At 43.7% G+C, this 20275-nt stretch overlaps 1 long non-coding RNA gene across 6 annotated transcripts; it reads right to left on the bottom strand.

Annotated features, from left to right (window-relative positions):
* Positions 1-2381: 2381 nt before the first annotated feature.
* On the bottom strand, positions 2382-5829 carry LOC120966668 (uncharacterized). Of its 6 annotated transcripts, none has more exons than XR_005760859.3 (4): positions 5282-5829; positions 4131-5179; positions 3945-4024; positions 2382-3357 (listed from the first exon to the last, which is right to left on the bottom strand). It is a non-coding gene; the product is annotated as an uncharacterized lncRNA (long non-coding RNA). The 6 variants fall into 6 exon arrangements; XR_005760864.3 differs by having other exon boundaries at positions 3945-4018; positions 5282-5815; XR_012188223.1 differs by having other exon boundaries at positions 3945-4321; positions 4714-5179; positions 5282-5815.
* Between the last annotated feature and the right edge of the window lie 14446 nt (positions 5830-20275).

Genomic DNA, 20275 nt, shown 5'->3' with positions numbered 1-20275 from the left:
GAGGGGAGGCAGCCCTAGGGGCGCCGCCAAAGGGGCCGACGGCCACCTTGGGCTCATGCCCTAGGTGCCCCCCTTTCCTTCCTATGGTGCAGGGGAGAAGGCAGGAGGGAAGCCCCCCTTTCCTTTTTCTCATGTAGGAGAGAAGGTAAGAGGGGGCTAGCCCTCTTCCCTTCCTTCCCTAGGGCCGGCGCCTTTGATGTGGGGCGCACCAGCCCCTTGTGGGCTGGTGTGCTTCCCTCGTTGGCCCAGTAAGCCCAATAACTCCCCGTAGGTCTCCCGGAACCCCTTCCGGTGATTGGATTATTACCCGGTGCATTCTGAAACCTTTCCGGAGACCAAATAGTATCATACTATATATCAATCTTTACCTCCGGACCATTCCGGAGCTCCTCGTCATGTCCTTGATCCCATCTGGGACTCCGAACAACATTCCGTCACCAACTGATATAACTCATATAATATTATATCGTCAACGAATGTTAAGCGTGCGGACCCTACAGGTTCGAGAATGATGTAGACATGACAGAGACACATCTTCGTTCAATAACCAATAGCGGGACCTAGATGCCCATATTGGTTCCTACATATTCTACGAAGATCTTTATCGGTCGAACCTTTATGACAACATACGTAGTTCCCTTTGTTTGTCGGTATGTTACTTGCCCAAGATTCGATCGTCGGTATCTCCATACCTAGTTCAATCTCGTTACCGTCAAGTCTCTTTACTCGTTCCGTAATACATCATCTCGTAACTAACTCCTTAGTCACTTTGCTTGCAAGCTTCTTGTGATGTTGTATTACCGAGAGGGCCCCGAGATACCTCTCCGTCATACGGAGTGACAAATCCCAACCTCGATCCACGCCAACTCAACAGACACCTTCGGAGATACCTGCAGAGCATCTTTATGATCACCCAGTTACATTGTGATGTTTGATAGCACACAGTGTATTCCTCTAGAGTCCGGGAGTTGCATGATCTCATGGTCAAAGAAACATGTATTTGGCACAAGAAAGCAGTAGCAATAAACTGAACAATCGTATGCTAAGCTAACGGATGGGTCTTGTCCATCACATCATTCTCCTAATGACGTGATTCCGTCATCAAGTGACAACTCATGTCTATGGTTAGGAAACCTTAACCATCTTTGATCAACGAGCTAGTCTAGTAGAGGCTCACTAGGGACACGGTATTTGTTTATGTATCCACACATGTATTTAAGTTTTCGGTCAATACAATTCTAGCATGAATAATAAACCTTTATCATGATTAAGGAAATATAATAATAACCATTTTATTATTGCCTCTAGGGCATATTTCCATCATTTATTTGGCGTGGCTTGCCAAAATGTAGTTGTGGTGGGCGCTAACTTCCGGCCCGCCAGTACACTTTGCACCCCTCGGGCTTATTTGGAAGAGCTTACCTGTGATGGGTGCAAGCTCACGCACGCCACTGGACTACCATTGGCTGTGGCAGTTAAGACCTGTTACCTGCCGGTGCTATTTTGGAAATTCGCTGTGGCAGGTAACCTGTCATGCCCGCCAGTAATTATATTTCACCTGTAGGGTTTTTTCATATAGTGGTTGTGCTATGCGTGATTGGCAGTATCCACGGACTTTGTAGGCATGAACAAGGGCTCGACCTTTTGGCAAAACGTGGATGTTTCGTTTCATGAGAAAAAGAACTTCGTGCCCTACTATGTGCATGTCATCCACAAATATATTATGAAGTCGTTAGCACATAAGTGATACCCCATCTCCAACTGCACCGTGAAGTTCTAGGTGAGATTGCACAAGTGGAGACAATGTGGCCATCTGGCTCGTCAACCATGAAGATGGTAAATTTTGCTTCTTGTAGATCTACACGTTAGTCAATTCATTGATTCACTCAATGTTGCAACTTGCTAATCATCTATTGTACAGCCTAACCGCATTGTCGTGCTAGACCAGAGGACCGAGGGCAAGCCATTTACGCTCATATATTGTTGGATGAAGCTCCGGGAGAAATATGTGTGGAACGACATGTGTCGGCTCTGAATGGCCTATTTTATCAACCAGTTTTTGTTGGTTTTTCAACTCATTGCATTTTCTTTTTATGTCCCTTTTATTCCGTGGCTTTATTTTCTTTTAGAAACTAGTAAGATGCCCGTGCTACGTGTAGCAAGGGATCACACAAAATTAGTTGAATTTAAGTTATAGTCAGGAACCATACGTTGCTATGGACAATAAAAAAAGCACCGAGACATATTCAGGAACCGGATGTTGCTACAGACAATAAAAAAGGTACGGAGACATAGTTAGGAACCGGATGTTTGCTACGGACAATAGAAAATATACTGAGACATTGATCGGAACGATGCTATATTGTTGATAGGTACACATCGAGCACAATCAAACATATGATTTCCAATCAATAAACCCCACCATCAAAGCCAAACATATCTTTTCCATCCATCTCACATGTTCTCCCTACTGACCTTTCTCAATGCTCTCATTATCCTATATCAAGGGGACATAGAGCATGCAACAAAAAACATAACTGAAATATATAGTTTGCTAAGTGTATTATAGTCACACAAACATATCACACCGAGAATAAAAACACTTGATCCAAAACTTGCATGCATAGGAGAGTATATAAAAGTGCAAACAGAATGATTAGGGCTCACTAAGCTAGACTACTATGCAAAATGATGTGACACGCATCAGCGTCCTTCCAAGATTGGCTTCGTTAATTGCAAGGCATGCAAGGGTCACAGCTGATAACACTGAATTGTGTAAGATGCGGCGACTGCGCTCACACCAGATCTCCCAAATCACCAGCAGTCCAGCACGGCCAGAGATCTCCAATACATATCATCATGTCCAGCATTAGAACTACTGCAACAAAACTTCTTCTTCTCTTGGAAAGGTTGTAGAAAGCAAACAAGCTATTTTGTTACAGTTCATCCAGGAAGTCAACATTTCTCATTCCATGCCAGTATATTAGGCGCACCAAACTTAAATGTGAAGACAAATGATAGAAAATAATATATTCAAATAACATACATACTATAGCTTGAGCGCACACTTATATATGGTTCCAGGACAAACAAGAATGAAGTAGAAGTGTTCAATTGAATGCTTTGCTAAATATGCACAAGCAAAATGAATCTGTATAACAATGCCACTACCATGAGAAGAAATATTCCAGACATAACTCACACAGCTAGTTCCACTTAATTAATTTCATACCTTAGGCATCTATCAGGCCATGGAATCACTTGTCAAGCATAGTATACCCTTCTTTTACTTGTTTGCTCAAGACATATGTGCCAACAATATTAGTCCTGGGGTTTTCGCTTCATCTATCTGCTCACCTAAAAGGACATCAGAAGATAATCACTACTGTGTTATATGCTGACAAAGGAAAAAATAATGAGTCTATTAAGGCTCTGTGGTATATTTGAACAAAGCAAGAAAATGAACAGCACTTGCAATACATTTTTACTGAGCAAAGAAACAAAATGTACATTAAAACATGCTTTGAAATCATGTGAATATAGAAGAGAATTACCAAAAAATAATTCAAACACAGGTATGATTTGTTTTTTTACAAAATATCAGGAACACTAAAGCAAGTATCAAGTTATTTTTCTGAAACTTCTCTGCAAAAACTACAGAACTACCATAGGAAAGCAATTTTAGATGACTGACCCTAGTTAAAAAGACTGAATTTTTACAACCATGAAATTGCACACAAAGAGAACTACCAAAAAATAATTCAAACACAGGTATGATTTGTTTTTTACAAAATATCAGGAACACTAAAGCAAGTATCTAAGTTATTTTTCTGAAACTTCTCTGCAAAAACTACAGAACCATACATAGGGAAGCAATTTTAGATGACTGACCCTAGTTAAAAAGACTGAATTTTTACAGCCACGAAATTGCACTTTATTCATACCTTGTACTACACGCCGAGAACTTCTTTGTAGACCATTTCTTTGTAAAAGTTGCAATGGAGTTGGGCTGGCCTTCCTTTTGCTTATTCAGGAGAGTAAGGTGCCCGTGCGTCAGTATGGAACAATAACATGCAAATGCCAATTAACTGTATTGTGATATTTCCTACTACATGTCTTAGTCTTCTTACCTATATCGTCTCCGCCCATCACTCAACTCACGGCTCCCAACTCACAGATCTCCACCGTAGAACATATTTTCTCATCACATCCAGAACATCCCTAGCCCATTTCTACCAAATACAATAACCATTGATAGGCCAACAACCATGAATGGCAATAGAGCTGCAGTACTTGGGTGCTCACGATGAAACCAAATCAGCTATTGGCAGCAAGGACACGAGATAAATAGAACTTCTTGAAGTGCATTACTTGTATTAGGAATTTAAAACAGAGACCATCCACCTAAATACTGGCAGTAAGGTAGCAGCTTTGTACTATTAGAAATGCTAGTTCCACAAAATTTTGGAGTTCATCCCGCAGATAATACGAAGAGGAAATTCCTCATCCATGAGCTTTCATATGACAAGCATGTCGAGATACAAGCTTCCTCTAAAGGTATATTGTCCAAATTTGCAGTTCTATTATCCAGAACTTTATGTACACGCAACTTACTACTTATGTATTGGATCACAGAACAATAGTGACCAACAATTGCAGAAAAGAACTTGATCATAGGCAGGACAAATTATATGAGTATATCTGTATATGTACCAAATATGTTGAGACCCATGCTATTGTTCTGACATGTAGCATGCAGTACATCAGTATCCGCCCGTCGCCTTCATTGCAGTAAGCATGGAGGCGAAGAAGGTTGCCATGCCAGAACCTGGCCATCACCTCCAATTCTCTTACGAAATCACTTTTGCATTACCTTGTGACAGCAGACTGCCAAAGCCTCTTCAAACAATTGTTTTCCCATCAGATAATGCCCTAGTGACTGATTACAATTATTTTAAATCTATTTGATTAGCCTATATCTCTTAAAAGAGATTATTAAACTACAGGAGACCCGAAGTTGATCGATAAACATATCACACACGCAATATTGGGGATGAAATATAGGTGTGCGCACCTCCTGGCAAACGAAATTGCGGCGCAAAGCGTGCAGGCAGAGCATGGCAACAGCCGCGGAATCGTCGCCAAGGAAGACTCCTCGGCGACACACACCAACGCTCGGCTGCACCGGATGATGCTGTGTCAGCGTGATTATGCTACTAACAAAGCATATTCCTGGAAGTCAACAATTGAAGCGGGGTGGCCTCGGCACAATAACACTTACAGTTCAGAGCATGTCCTGCTCATCAGAATAAACACTTGAGTTCTCGACTCCTCGTCTGTGGCGGAAGCCGCTGCTTTCGGTGAGCGCGGGGTACGCGGCCGCCGGGAGGCAGATATTGGCGTACACATCGGCACCGGCATTGGGCACGCCGCGCCAGCTGAGAGCGGCATGGACGGCCCGCAGCTCGATGTCCTTGACAACGGCAGCCTAGACTTCGTGCGGGATGGCAGTGTAAAGAAACTTGGCATGCCAAGCAACCACCGCCATGTCTCCATCTCCGATGGCCGGGCTACATGGTCAGATCTAGAAGGAGAGATACTGGGGCAAGCTCAAAGCCAATTCCGATTTGCTAAGATCCCCTAACTACAACCATAGCTATACAACAGGAGGGATCCTTGCCCGCTCCACTCAACTACTGCGGTCGCCGGGAAAGAGAGGCGAGGAGCCGGCGGCGAGGAATTTGGCAGGGTTCTCGAAGCTCCTTTGTTGCGTCGCGAGAGGAGGAGAAACGTCTCGACTATTGGCGTTGTGTTTCGGAACTCTTCCCCAAAGTTCTATCCATCACGGGGTTGTTCTTGTAAAAGTGTGAGTCAGGTGGCTCGGGCACAACCCATCTCAATCTCAGCCATACATTCCGGATCGCACGATGCACATTGCGCGAAGGCAGGCAGACCATCACCACCAACCGACATTTTCATAGGAGTAGAGATAGAGAAATGTCTCCTTTTTCTTAAATGTTCCTCAAAAGTTAAAAATATTCACAAACTTCTTAAAAATGCTCAAGTCTTACAGAAATTTACACTTTATTAATAAAAATGTTCACAAAAGTTTAATTTTTTTAGAGTTTATAAAAATGTCACCTAGGTTATTTTTGCGGGATGCTAACAGGTATTAAGAACCGTTTGTGTTTTTTGAAAATAAATTTCAAAAGTCTTATTTGAAATTTATATTTTAATTTTACATTTGTTTTTCAAAACCACAAAGGATAAAAACTCATAAACATTTCATAAATCAATTCATGGCATCCTAATGCTAGTTTGACTCCAACACATAGGAGCAAAGGAAGAGGGTAAAACAAATTCTAGAATAAAATGAAATAAATGAATTCCGAGAGAAAATTTAGAAAATTCTAGAAGGTAAAATTTTGTCCATGACAGGTACAACCTACAAATATGGGTTGAGATATATATGCAAGTGTCACATATTAATTTGTAGATACATGACATTCTAATATTTTTCTTTTTTCTCACGTTAAAGAAATTATTCTTAATCTTGTAAGCGATATTGTCTAAAAAATTGATTTTTTTCACTCGAAGGTAAAATTAACCTCAGCATGGTGTGCTTTTATTTTTTCAATGACACACATTATAAATATATAACAAATAAATATTACGCCCTCCGATCCATATTAGTTGTCGCTCAAACGGATGTATCTAGCACTTAAATACATCTAAATACATATATTTCAGCAACAAGTAATATGGACCGGAGGGAGTAATTAATGTTTAACAATAATGCTATGTGGTATAAAAATAAAATGCTTAAGTTTATACTCCCTCCGTCCGGAATTACTTGTCACGGAAATGGATGAAAATGGATGTATCTATAACTAAAATATGTCCAGATACATCCATTTCTCCGGCAAGTATTTCCGGACGGAGGGAGTATTTAAAACAAATTATGAAAAGGTATAAAATTTTAATATAAGTATTATTTGATTTACCTCACCCAATTCAAAAAAAATATTTGGACCAAATTATGATTGAGCAATTGAACGATGAACTGAGTAGGATATACTAGCTGAAATACTCGATTACTAAGGAATGTTTATGCTAGATAGAATAATGCAGACCACACAGAGCATACAAGGAAAGTTCCGGCAGATCACATGCAAAGGCTCAGGTCAACAAACAAATAGAGCATGTGTGACAAATTGGATCTGCTCAGTTTCCAAATGCAATGAGGCAGTTATCTCCTTTCGCTTGACATCACACTCTCGAGTACTTGGTCTTTAACGCGTTGCAAATGTTTCACCTATAAGTGCATCTCTTCATTTATCACGCACGACATTAGACACTTGGCTCCCGGGCATCTGAAGCATATATGTTTCGTTCTTCCTCCTCTTTCTTAAGCTCTTTCATAGGAGTAGTAGCGGTTGTGATTTGTAGGTGGCGAGGAGTTAGCGAAGTACCTGTAGATACATACGCTTCGTTCAACAGCTGACCGATCAAACGTTGACCTCTAAAAAACGCAAAAAAACAAATATAATCGCAGAAGATCGTAAAGTTCGTGAATTCAAAAATATTCAGAGATGTTAAAGAAGTTATAAACTCCAAAAAAGTTCTCAAATTGGAAAAAGTTCATAGAAATCAGAAAAAAAATCCATTAATTTGAAAAAAATTCATTGATTTCAAAAAAGGTTCACAAAATTGCAAAAAATTTGGAAAAAGTTCATGAATTTTTAGAAAATTTTACAAATGTGAAGAAAAAGTTCATCGATTTCCCAAAAAAGTTCACGAGTTGAAAAAAAATGATCTATTTTGAAAATACATTCATCCATATTGTAAAAAAGTTTATCAAATTTGAATAAAAGATCCTTCATTTAGAAAAAGTTCATCGATTTCCACAAAACGGTTCTCGAGTTTGAAAGTAAGTTCATGATTGTAAAAAACTTCATCAAATTTGAAAAAAAATCATCGGTTTTGAAAAGGAATTCATCGATTTGAAAATTTTTTAGAACTAAAAAAGTCCATTGATTTCGAAAAAAGTTCAGAAATTTTTCAAAAAATGTCATAGTATTTGAAAAAGTTCATTATTTTGGAAAACCAAATGTTCAATGAATTTCAAATAGTTCACCGAATTTGTAAAAAAAATCACTGAATTTTAAAATAATTTTCATGGTTTTGAAAAAAAAAATCATTGATTTGGTAAATAGGTTCAACGAAATTGAAAAAAGTTCATCAAAGTTTTTAAAAAAATTCATCAATCTTGAAAAGTAGTTCATCTGTTTTAAGAAAAAATTCATTGAATTAAAAAAAGTTTGTGCATTTTTGAAAAAGATAAATAAAAATAAAATAAAAAAAAAATACAAACAAGAAAAAGATAAAGAAAGATAAAACAGATAAAGCGAAAAATAAAGAAAGATAAAAAACACTTTATCTCTTTCACCTGGGCCACCTGGGTTGAAATTACCAATGTTTTACTTTTTTCTTCACATTTTTGTTTATTTTTCTCTTTTATTCACTTTTACTATTGTTTATATTACAAAAAACACTTTATATAAAATTTTAGAAATTTTCATGCAGTTAAAAATGTTAAACATGTATAGAAAAATGTTAATCATGTGTATGAAAAATGTTTGTGAAAATTAAAAACTGCTGCGCGTTTAAAAATGTAGATGACATTTAAAAAAATGTTTATAGAAAAGTATGAAAAGTTCACGTAATTCAAAAAAATTCTTCATACATTAAAACAATATGTTACATTTACAAAATGAACATGAGTTTCAAAATGTGTTTCTGACATTCTAAAAATATGTGTATCAATATTTAAAAATGTGTTTGTGAAATTTGCAAAAAATGTACTAGAAATTTAAAAAAAAACAGCGATACAAAAAAAATATTGTGACACGTATAAAAGTTATACAATGTAAAAAATATCCGTGTTGGTTAATATATTTATTTCCATCAAAAAATGTACCACGTGTTTCCATAAAATGTCCGCGAAATATTTCTGTCCCTCTGAATCTCTGATCGTACAATGGTCGCAGGTCGCCGTTTAATTTTATATTTTCTATTCGAAGTTGTTGTGAGAATCTTCCTGGTTCAATATTTACAACTCTAAGCTGCTTATACAGAGAGCGCAGCGCTAACTAATTCGTACTCTCACTTAACCTTTTGGTAAGAACATTTGTTGCATGCATAGAGGTCATGTTTCTTCTTACTGACCTGGACAGGAACGATGAACATGGGCTCTCCTACCTGTCAGCGAGCAGAAATATATATGTCCCTCTCAGGGTCACTCAGGCTCGACAGTGATCACAGGTACGAAATGCTATAGGCTTGGAAGACTGGTGCTGGATCTTCTTGTTCAGTTTGTTGTGTGTATTACCATCCTATTATGAGTTTAATTAGGAGGAAATTTGACAAGTGCAAACTTGAAATTTCACTCACTTTGAGCACAACATAGGGAGTGTGTGGGCAATGTTTCTCAATCAGAACGATATCGATCTTGTTCAAGTCTTTTGACGGGAAATAGCAGGTGTTCTGCTTATTCATTTTTTTTTTTAATTTTGTTCTGCTTATTCGCTAAGATGGAGGAAAAATGTCATGTTCGAGTCTCGTTTGATGTTTTCTGAAATCGTTAATGCCATGACCAATCGTCGTTCTTTCCCTTATCGACAGATCACCATGCCGACGCTTACTCAAGACAAGAATTGAACTAGATCAAGCAGAATGTTCACCTATTTCTTCCATTACTGCGTACAGCTGACGCTGCCTTACAATTACTGAATCAAAGGCGGCATCATTCTTAGTAACTTAAAGGTAGCAGATTGATGCTGTCTTGCTTATTGAACAATATATAAAAGCATCCTTGGCACCTTTGCTGACAGACCTAGTGATGGTCGATGCCATGGCATGCATGCATGCTCGCCCTGTGATGTGATCTCTTATCAGGGAGCGTTGGGAGGAAGGGGCGGGAGCTTGAATCCCGGCACAGGCGCGATGAACTTGCCTTCCTCCCGGCTGCTTTCCTCGCCTGACAAACATGTAACAAAATATCAACGTGAAGGCGCACTCAAAAATTTCTTTATCAGGGAACGACGACAGTAGGTAAATTGGTTACCAAAGATGATATGGCGGTTCTGTTTGCTCTCCTCTGTCTGCTTCTCTTTCTGTGACCCTTTTTGTCGTACCACCAGAAAACTATCAACGCAATGGCGCAGAGCCCTCTACCTTTATCCACCCAAGAAATGGCGCCTTGGCGGGCAGTAGAAGCAGTGTCTGATGATTGCACTCCACTAGGCGGCCCTCCTTTCCGCCGGCCGCGCCCGAGGGGTGGCACGGCGTGGCCATGGGCGAGATCGCCGACCACAAGGACGAGCAAGACCACAGCCATGAAGGCTGCTTTGGTTGCCATTCTTCTTGCCGTCTCTCTGACTCTTTGGCTCGCACATGGCCGAGGACTATATATATGGCGCGAGTGTTGGTCCATGAGCTAGCTAGCTGGAGGAGACTACTACTAGCAGCTCAGGGTAGGCCTTTGATGACACGATGAATGCTTAGCAAGTGAAGGGAGGAATCGGTATCTTGTAGATAGGCACCCACTGCGATCCATCACCTGCTCGAGAAACACACACGACGGACGGAGGCAGGTTCGACCGTGCAGCACATCGTCATTCGCTCACGGACAGTGCGCCACGAGCCGACAAAATGACGGGCATGCCAGGAAGACAGCATTTCTAATTTGTTGCGCACAAACTTTTTTTTGAAAGATCCAGCATCACTGACCTTCATTGATAATAGCAGGAAGCAACGGAAAACAATAAGGTGATGAAGGTCCTAGGACCAATGGATCCGAAGATCAAAGGAAAAATAGAAAAACAGCAGCCCTAATAGCTGCAACACAACACTCCATACAAACCATATTAGGCAGCACAGCTCCGACCCCGACGGTGAAATACTAAGGAAACTGGGCAGGGGTGGCGTCGCGGAGGATCACCGAACGAACCACCTGTCACGCGTCATCGTATACCACCGGCCCCCCACCGTGGCTTCGACTTCACATCAACAGACAGTCGAGGCACTCCCTCGGACACGCCGGAGAAGAAGAGCCGACTACCACGACCAGGGCCACACCTCCAACATTGCTCACCGCCGACATCGTTGCCACAGAAGCCACTGTGCATGTCCAGTCGTAGGAAACACCACAGGGATCAAAGTCTTCAAGACGGCGCCCTAAAGAGGGGAACGACGTCGAAGACGATGCCACCGCCCGACCCTGCAGTAGGATCTGGGTTTTCACCCGAAGAACTTGATCCAGGAGATCTGGCTGTGAGACTCCCGACGACGCCTCCAAGGAGGTTAGCGACGCCCGTAGGCGCCGTCGCCGCCGGCCGACCAGCGCCGGCCAGGCTTTTCACCCCGGGCAGCCACTCCCACGCAGCAGGCCGAAGACGACCCGTGCCTCCACTGGACCGCGCACCCCACACACAGCAAGCGCGCCATCGCCGTGCAGGGCCACCACCAAGCCTTCCCGACGACGGGCCTGCAGAGACCAGAACGGGTCCTGCACCCCGCATCCAAACCGCGGCCGGAGCCTCGCTGCTCCAGCACCGGCTGCGCTCGCGAACTGGTCGTGGTCACCACGCGCCACCACGCTGAGATCCATGCTGCCTGGAGCCCTACCACCCCGCACGCCTCCTACGCGCCAGATCCGGACGTTTTGGAGCTCCACGCGCGCCTCCCGGGACCTGCACGCCGCAGATCCGTGCGGGAGCAACACCAGGGCACCATCCGCACGCCCCCCGGAGCTGGCCGCCGCGCCATGACGCAGCCACTCCCCGAGAAGAGCGCCCCCGCGCCTGTCGCCTCCGTCAGCACCAGCTCGCCGCGCCTCCTGCAGACAAGCGCCCCCGCGCGCCTTGTCCAGCCGCGAGCCTCGCGTGCGCCCGTCTTCTCCAGCTCGCCACGCCCAGATCCGCGCCTCCGCGAGCCGTGCGCGCGCCTGCCGTCGCCAGCTCGCCGCGCCCAGATCCGCGCCTCCGCGAGCCACGCGTGCACCCGTCGTCGCGCGCCGGCGCCCCTCCGCCAGCTCGCCCACGCCGGCCCAACACCCCTTGCAGACACGAGCACCCCGCCCCGGCCGAGCTGCACAAGAGGGCCAAATCGAGAGACCCGCCGCCGACGATGCCGCGTGGGCTTTGCCCGGCGGCGCTTGCCGGCGGCGGCGGGGAGGAAGGCGGCAGAGGGGGGGGGGGAGGAAGGCGGCGGCTAGGGTTAGCGCCCGAGTCCGTCGTCGCGCAAACTCACCTACGGCGACCGAGCGAAGTTCGCCCGGCCCATCAGCTTAGCTTACACTTGGTTTTTCCGGATTTAGGAAGTTTCTAGAAGGTTTTTATTTCGGTCTTCGATTTTTCTTTTTCCCGTTGTTTTCTCTAGCTTGTATCTTGTGCTTGTGGAAGTGGGTGATCATGAGTACTCCAAAGTTAGGTCTAAAGCTTGTATCAGCATGAAGTGCGGTGTGAAAAACACTCATCTTGGGGTCTGCCATACCCCCCAAAACTATCTCTACCGAAGATGGTGTCCACAAGAAACATGGTGAAGTATGGTTTTGCCAGGTTCTAGATGGTGGTGAGCTTCGCCTTGGGAAGGTCTAGATGATGGTGGTAAACCCTAGTAGTAGCACGGGTTTTGATACTATCAGTAGCGCGGGTAGCCGCGCTACTACTACGGCGCTACAGCTAACAGTTAGTAGTAGCGCGGTATAAACCAACGCTACTAATATTGACTATACCAGTATCGCTTTTATGGAACACGCTACTATTAAGTAGCTGTAGCGCTTTTCTATCCCCGCGCTATTGCTGTATCTTTCCTCATTTTCCCTATTCCCTGCCCCATTTCACGTTTCAGTTTATAGTTTATAAACTGCAGCTTCACATGTACCAGATAACAATACCATTAACCACAATACCATATAGTCATACAGTAGTCATACAATAGCATAAAGCATTATAGGTACTCATACATAGTCAACATGCATCCTCACATGAATATAGCATATATAATAAGCAGTACTAGCTAGGTAGTCTAACAGCCACACATATATATCAGTTCTACTAGGTATATATAGTCATACAACCACACACATATGTAGTTCTAGATGATATCAACGACGATCATCATCCTCAAGCCTGGGCGGTGGGTGTTCCTGATAGTAATTAGGATGGTCTGTCCAACACGAAGATTCTTGCCAACGAGGAATCTCTTCCACCCAACAGAGTTTAAGTGTGCGTCCGTGTCCACGTCTTAAGTACAGGTGGCAACGGAGCCCCTTGCGGTAAGGCGTAATCCAGCTGAGCCTTCTTCATCAGGCTCGATACCACAACTCACAGATAGGTTCTTTGGCAATTTTTGAATAAGAAAAATATAGCAATTAATAAGTAGCCTCACACATACTCTTGCAAATATATTTCTACTAAGTATAGATTTCTACACTATCAAAAGACACAGTACTACCCATTTCTACTAAGCATAAATTTTACTAATAAGTATATATGGATTATCTACACTATTAATAGTTCCTTGGATTTTACACTAATAAGCATGTAATCGGACTCTACACTAAAGCATATCATCGGATTCACTAAGCATATCATCGGATAATTTGCATTTGTAAGTATAACAATAAAGCATATCATCGGATTCACTAAGCATATCAAATTACTACAGTTAGTATAACATACCATATCATGCCGATCGACCATGGTACTTGTCAGGCGGGTCACGAATGGCACCCCGACAAAGTCATCACGTGGCGGAATTATGTCCCATAGGTTGCACACCTCCTCCTCGCTCAGCCTCATTCTTTGAGCTACGATGGCTTCATGAAGTGGGTCCTCATCATCTTCATCGAGTGGGTCCTCATCATCTTCATCATCTTCATCATCTTCCACTTTGTTGATGTAAATGACAGCCAGCTTGGATCTTTCTGCTCTGAAGGAGAAGCTGATCAACTCACCACCAGTAACACGCATGCGGGCGAGGAAACGAGCCCATCCATCTCTTCCAATCTGCGACATATTGCGTCCTTTCTTGACCTCCATAGTGTAGGCCCCCCCAGGAGCCTCAAAGGTCACAGTGTCTCCTGTCAGCTTGTTGAATTTCAACCTCACATTGCGTGGGACGATCTGTGTAAAAAAAGCAAAATGACACAATGCAGTAATGCCAACACTAAAAACAAAATAGTTGTTACATTTCATATAATTTCTTACTGCCGCATGACGAAAACTCGGCTGGAAGTAGATGCCGAACAGCTTGCCAGTTGTAAGGCTGCTGGCGCACCTTGACTTGCACAGTCGACATGGTGGTGGTGGTGGCGCCATTTTCCTAAAGCAATATGAGCAAAGGATTAACGATCCACTTCACAGGAAAGAAAAACAGTAGCATGTGATATTTTTGGTTCTTCCGTTATATTTTCATAGTGGAACCCGATCCCAAAAAGTAACCAACACTAGCAGGCAAATGCCAAATCAGCCAACAAGACTCACAGCCAACAAGTTCTCAATTAGCTTACTAACACCTTCCAGAATAGAACCAACAGCTAGTAGGCAAATGCCAAATCTTGTGTATATATCACCGAATCAGGGTACCACCTACCAAGACATTTCATCTAATTGGCCCCTATTGCCTAAGATAACTGATTAAAAAAACAAGCGGCAAATTTAATTGGGATTAACTTAGCACTTGCAAACCAAATACTTGTATCAAAACCAATATCTAGCAGATCACGATACCACCTACCAAAGCATTACAACCAAATTGGCACCTACATTTTGCCAAAAAATAACTTATTACAGAAAAACAAAAGCATCTAGTTATCCATGTATAGAAAAAATAACAATAAAAGGGTGCGTTTATTTCCAAGCATCTAGCTAGGTCGTGCCAAATCTTCAGAGGTAACGAACTACACCTCACTACGCCGCTGCCTATACATCTGATATTCGTAAGCCCTCGCTGCATCTTGCTAGGGCAGCCCTCGGGGGGTGCTGACGAGGAGGGGGGATGGCATGGTGACCTCGATCGGGGCTGCTGACGAGGGGAAGGCCGGTGACTTTCCTACGAGAGGGGGCGGCGACAGCGGCCGGCGAGGGGATCGAGGGCAGTCGGCCAAAGGCACCCAGCCAGAGCTCGCGGTCGGCGACAGAGGGGGCGGCGAGAGGGTGGAGGAGCAGCGGAGGGGGGCGAGCATTACCTGCGGCGGTGGTGGCGGCGGCGCGCGGTGGCGGAGGAGAAACCCTAACCGCAGCTGCCGGCGTCGGGCGGAGGGACGATTGAAAGTGATGAGGGTGCGGGGGGCCGACCCGCGGGTGTTCTTTTGCTGTAGCAGTAGCACTGGACCACGAAGCGCGCTACTACTAAGCCCAGTAGCAGTAGCGCTTTTACCTGAAAAACGCTACTGCTAAGGCTAACATGGAAAAAACCTCAAAAATATACATTGGTCATCGATGATCTTTTTGTGTAGAATCTGAATTGTCAACAGAATTCTTCACCGGTTTAAGAACCGGTGAAGATTCCTATTGCAGCCACAGATCCTACACATAGAGTTCAACGAAGACCAAGTGCTCGTGATAGTTTGAGAAGTAACATATTTAAGGTGGTAACCACCCTGTTCGCTTAGCAGTATGGGACTAAACTTAATTAGGTGCAAGAGGGGATGATAGTTAGCAGCAGCGAGTGTTGGAGAAATGCGCTGCTACTAAATCCGTTAGCAGTAGCGCGTCCATGTAAAGGGAGCTACTACTATACCTAGTCTAGAGGCAACGCCCTGGCAATTATAGTAGTAGCGCTCTTTCCACCTAGCGCGCTACTGCTACAGAGCTATTAGTAGCGCGGTCTTCTACAGCGCGCTACTGCTAAGTAGCAGTAGCGTTTGTTTTTAAACCACGCTGCTGGTAAAATTCTATGTATAAGGTTTTCCCTAGTAGTGCTCGTAGATGCAACCTCACGCGAGCATTGCTTCACGGACTCCTTGTTAACTTTCTGGTTGAGGGAGATATCTTCCCTCACGCGCTTGGAAGAGCTGCAGGTAGGGCTAGACCAAAAGCTCGTAGCTCGCGAGCTTAATGAGCGCTCGATAGTTCGGCTCGTTAAGATCGAAGCTCGCTTCTTAACGAACAGAGCCAATCATTGATTTTAGCTCGTTAAGCTTAACGAGCTTAACGAGCGAGCTAACGAGTTTCATGAGTAGCTCGTTAAGCTTGTTAGTAACAACACAACACATATTTTCATCTTACGTGACTAACTTTTTGTAGCACCACAGCCCATCTATTTAATCTAATCGACATATGAGGCAACAAACTACTTCATTTCTTTTTGTAGTCACCATATTTCATATTGAAAACCATACCAACACATTCATCATGTATATCGTAACACATTATAATCTGTTAACGAGCGCTCGCGAACGCTCACGAGCTTAACGAGCTTCAAACGAGCTGAGCCGAGCAGGGTTTTCTGCTCGTTAATCTTAACGAGCTTAACGAGCCGAGCCTTAACGAGCACGAGCTTAACGAGCCAAGCTGCTCGTTAGTCCACCCCTAGCTGCAGGGGTAGGAGGACGAAGTTTCCTCCATGATCTTCGTTCCATTGCCTCCTTCGAAAATATGGTCATCCTCTCTATAAAAAACAATGAAATTTCATGAAATTTAAGTGGATAATGCGTCCCGCATCACACACAATCGATCCTATGTAAGAACTATGAGTCTATGAACACTGTAGAAAACCTAGGCTTAAGCTTATGCGTTGTGCAGGGACGCATGCGTGTTAATAAAGGGCTGGAAGGCCAGAAGATTACAGGAGTTGATTATGCTAGGATTGATCTCTAAGTTAACTAACAAAATACGGGATCATATCTCTTAGCCTAACCAGATGATTACAAAAGACTCACGCAGGCACACGTTACAATGTTTAACACTCGCCCTCAATCACAACTATCTAAGTTGAGATTGTGCCTAAAAGCTTCTAATTGCCGCAAGGTGAGGGGTTTAGTAAACCCATCCACCACATGATCGCCAGTAGGTATGAATATGATATTCAGCAGTTTGTCAGCCACTCTTTCCCGAACAAAGTGGTAGTCAATCTCAATATGCTTTGTCCTGGTATGAAAAATAGGATTAGCAGACAAATATGTAGCACCAAGATTGTCACACCAAAGCGGTGTTGCTCTTGGATGAGAGACGCCCAACTCTGTGAGCAAGTTCTGAACCCAAATAACCTCAGTAGTAGCATTAGCTAGGGCCCTATACTCAGCTTCTGTATTTGACCTAGATACTGTTGGTTGTTTGCGAGCACTCCAAGAGATTAAATTACTGCCAAGAAACACTACGAAACCTCCTGTTGATCTTCTATCATTAGGACAACCTGCCCAATCTGCATCTGAAAAAGCACTTACAACCATCGAATCTGACTTTCCAAGTCTGAGTCCATGACTTTGTGTCCCTTGAAGATATCTAAGTATTCTCTTTACTGCAGTCCAATGTACACTTGTGGGAGCATGTAAGAACTGACATACTTTATTTACTGAGTATGAGATATCTGGTCAAGTTAATGTCAAGTACTGTAATGCTCCTACAATACTTCTGTACCTGGTGGAGTCCTGTGCTCCAAGAACCTCTCCATCATGAAGAGACATTTTCTCAGAGGTAGACAAAGGTGTAGATGATGGCTTACATCCTTTCATGCGCATTCTCTGAAGTATTTCTTGCACATATTTTTCATGTGATAACACAATTCCACTCTTTCCATTTTTTACCTCAATCCCAAGGAAGAAATGAAGACTGCCAAGGTCCTTAAGTGAAAACTCCTTGCTCAAATCCATAAGAAGAGTTTCAACTGCTTTAGATGATGAGCTAGTGACAACTATATCATCAACATAAATAAGCATAAAAATGGTTATCCTATGTCGATGGTAAAAGAATAATGAGGTATCCCCCTTTGAGGGAGCAAAATCCAAGAGATTGTAACTTAGAGGAAAGCCGAGAGCACCAAGCTCTAGGTGCTTGTTTTAGTCCATACAATGCCTTATCAAGCTTGCAAATATCATGTGGTGCATTTGAATTCTCATACCCAGGAGGTTGCCTCATGAACACTTCCTCTTCCAGAACACCATGCAAGAACGCGTTCTTCACATCTAGCTGTCTTATGGACCAATCTCTAGATACTGCAACTGAGAGAATTAATCTAATAGTAGCAGCCTTTACTACTGGACTAAATGTGTCCTCATAGTTAATCCCATACCTCTGTTTAAACCCTTAAGCAACCAGACGTGCCTTGTACCTGTCAATGGTGCCATCAGATTTTCTTTTTACCTTGTAGACCCACTTGCAGTCAATTATATTTTTGCCTTTGACTGGTGGGACCAGACGCCAAGTTTGATTCTTCATTAAAGCAGCACACTCCTCATCCATTGCCTCCTTCCATCGAGGTTCACCTAGTGCTTCTCGAAAGCTTTGCGGTGCCTGTTGCACAAAAGGAGCCCCATGGATACAACCATCTTTATATATTTTGGGTTTAACAATACCACTTTGTGACCTGGTGTTGGAGCGCACAGGAGGTGGTGGAGCTGGTCGTTCAATTTGTTGTTTAAGATGGTCTGAAGAGGACGACACTGCTGCACCAGAATCATTCGCAGAAGATCCACTTGGTGACTCCTGTAGCGGATCCTGATCAGGCACAGGCGAGGCCTCCCCTCCGGAACTGCCACTTGGCGCGCCTGGACTGGCATGCAGCGGCTCGTCGGGCAGCGACACGCCCGCGCCCAAGCATGCAGTCCCACCTGTGCGACGTGGATCGCGCTCGACCACGCGCGGGGGCCGGCCGTCTGCACGTGGGGTTGGCCCACCTGGCCCCGCCTAGGATAGCGGCCCACCGACGCGACATGCTGCGGGCCCGCCTCGTGATGCAGCCCGCCTGGCTGCCGAATCAGGAGGTGGTGCAGATCTCGCAGGGGATTCCCCTGCAGCACCTGACGTGTCTGACGCCACAGATCCTGAGTGATCTGCTCCGGGATTTACGTCTGGATCCTCTGCAGCTTCTCCTGTCGTTTATGTGTACATAAAATCATGCGAACTTTCGCCAAATTCTTCTCCGTTTTCCTGCACACTTGCATCAGAGTTTTGATCAAAGGTATTATTCTTAGACATGGACATGTGGTCAGCAGCATCTACTACTCTCCCTGGATCAAAACGAGGTGATGGCAGGAGATGAAAGGGCAAGAGGGTGAGCTCTTTGCGTAGTTGTGCACCGGCGTTTGGATGAAGTTTGGTGACAGGGAAAACATGTTCATCAAAAACCAAATCCCTAGAAACATAGACACGACCAGAGGCAATATCTAGGCACTTGTATCATTTGTGAAGGCTACTGTACCCCAAGAAAGCGCATTGTTTTGACCGGTATTCAAGTTTGTGTTTATTGTAGGGACGCAGATTAGGCCAAACGGCACATCCAAATATGCGAAGAAATGTGTAGTCAGGTTTCTTACCAAAGAGACGTTCGAGAGCAGTTTGATTTTTGATGACCCTACTAGGGACACGGTTGATAAGGTAAACGGCAGTGAGGAATGCCACATCCCAAAATTTCAAGGGCATAAAAGCATGAGCAAGCAGGGATAGACCAACTTCCACAATATGTCGATGCTTCCTTTCTGCGCATTCGTCTTGTTGGTGAGCATGGGGAGATGAAACATGATGAATGATGCCAGTGCGCTCAAAAAAGGAATTGAGTTTTTGGTATTCACCCCCCAATCCGTTTGCATAGCAAGAATTTTTCGATCAAAGAGGCGTTCAACATGTTGTTGAAAAAGATGAAATTTCTCAAACACATCAGACTTATTTTTGAGCAAATAAATCCAACTAAACTTGCTAAAATCATCAATAAAACTCACATAATATTTTTGTCTGCCTACAGAAACGGGTCCAGGACCCCACACATCCGAAAAACAAGCTCTAAAGGAGCCTTTTGATTCACTAAAAGATTTAGGATAAGGAAGTTGATGGCTCTTGGCCATCTGACAAGCATCACAAACTAACATATGGTCTTATTTATTTGATACGGGAAGACTAAAATCTTGAAGAATTTTCCGAACCACCGGTAATGCAGGATGTCCTAAGCGCTTATGCCATCGTGAAGTAGATGGTTTGATCACGCTAAGGACTTGTTGAGGAGGAGCATCTTGACGGCCAAAAACAGGAAACAAACCACCCCTACTCTCGTTTTG

Source organism: Aegilops tauschii, chromosome 6 (genome assembly GCF_002575655.3).
Source record: "Aegilops tauschii subsp. strangulata cultivar AL8/78 chromosome 6, Aet v6.0, whole genome shotgun sequence".
Classification (NCBI taxonomy): domain Eukaryota; kingdom Viridiplantae; phylum Streptophyta; class Magnoliopsida; order Poales; family Poaceae; genus Aegilops; species Aegilops tauschii.
The sequence above is the reverse complement of the archived record's forward strand: the minus strand, read 5'-3'. Positions and strand labels throughout refer to the sequence as shown.